The sequence below is a fragment of the Sinocyclocheilus grahami genome, unplaced genomic scaffold (genome assembly GCF_001515645.1).
Source record: "Sinocyclocheilus grahami isolate Dianchi unplaced genomic scaffold, SAMN03320097.WGS_v1.1 scaffold2.1, whole genome shotgun sequence".
In the NCBI taxonomy this organism is placed as follows: Eukaryota; Metazoa; Chordata; class Actinopteri; order Cypriniformes; family Cyprinidae; genus Sinocyclocheilus; species Sinocyclocheilus grahami.
Window position 1 is genome coordinate 1,858,095 of NW_015505181.1, and position 1,811 is coordinate 1,859,905.

Sequence of the window (1,811 nt, forward strand, 5' to 3'; positions counted from 1 at the left end):
CTAGAATAAGTGATCAACTGTCAGTATATACAGGTGAATTGATGGCTATTCTGCTAGCAGTACAACTAATTAAGGAAAGAGAAATACAAAATGCGGTCATTTGTTCAGATTCATATTCAGCAATAGTCAGTATTGATAACCAAAAATCAGAATCAAGGCCAGATTTAATCATAGAAATCCTTCAAAATCTCTTTGAGTTAAAACAAAGTAGAATAGAAGTACAGTTTATGTGGGTTCCAGCCCATGTGGGAATTAAAGGAAATGAAGAAGCAGATAAATTAGCTAAGCAAGCAGTAGATGATGAAATAGTAGAAATTGAGCTATCACATAGTATAAGAGAAATAAAATCAGTAATAATGGAGAAAGTGATTAAAAAGTGGCAACAGTAGTGGGATAATGAGACTAAAGGGAGACATATGCAATACAAAAGAAAGTGGGAAAAGGTAGAAAAAATGGGAGAAATAGGGAGGAAAGTATAATTACAAGACTAAGAATGGGACATACAGGTTTGAATAAAACATTACATGTAATATCTAAACATCCAACGATGTTTATACGTAGGTATAAATACGTAACATTTACAAGCACAAAACGTACACTTTTGTACGTTTTTATGTAACGTGATTATTAATGGTAAGGGTTATGATGAAGAAAGAGAAGTGCTAAGTGAAGAAGTATGGAAAATGAAGGAAAAGAGTTAACATTAAAGAATATATTAGACTCAGATATAGGAAATAGCAAGATAAATGTGTTGTTTCAGTTTCTGAATAATACAGGTTTAATGAAGAGAATGTAGAATAAGTACAGTATATAGGCTATAGAGAGGTAGAAGATGCTGATATAGTGTGGGTAGAAGGGAAAGTATATCTGAAGGTTAAATAAGGATACAGTGGGATATCGGAATTGAAAGAGAATTGGGGTGGAAACTGGAGGAGCTGAACACGAAAACATTTTTTATCATCAGGTAGCTTAGATCAGTGTTTCCCAACCTTTTTTTTAGTCGCGGCACCCTTTGGAAATTTTAACAAATTTGTGGCACCCCCCTAGAATTTTGAACTTCGATATGATCATTTGAAAAGTATAGATATTCGGCACAACAGGGAAGAACTGCAGAATATAATGTCATACAGATATTTTTAATATTATAAAAACATTTTGTCCATCAATGGTGATAATCAGTAGGCTCATTTCTAATGGAAAGACCAATTTATATGACATATTTTAAAGTAGGCTTTTATACATATGTAAACATTATTTAATTACCATTATAACTACCTATCTCACAAGTGTTTGCTCACTCAGTGTTTTTTTTTATTTTACAGTGGGGTGATTTGGGTGCAGTAGCACGAGATAGCTTGATTTCAAACTTTGAATTGAATAAAAAATGACAAGTAAGCAGTCAGTAATAAAATAAGAACAAATAAAGAAATTAATAATGATAGCACAAATAAAAAATAACGACAGGCCTTCGAATTAAATAAATAGCTTTTTAGTTTTTCAGGTAGGTCTAACAGTAGGGTTAAGATATTTAACTATTTTTTTTTTCTACCAATTATCCAAATAATGTTTAGTCCTAGAAAGCTATTATTATCAGAACACGCGAGCATAACATAGCGGTTAGCAGATCAATGAATGAGAGGGCAGCGTTACCAGAATTGCCCATATATCACACCCTGTTACAACACAGTAGGGCTATTGCAGACAGAAACAATTCTGTACTACATCGATGTTTCCTGTCGGCTCAATTTTTGAGTAGACTTTGCTGTTCCGATTCACATGAACGGTATACGAGTGGAGCGACTGAGCGGAGC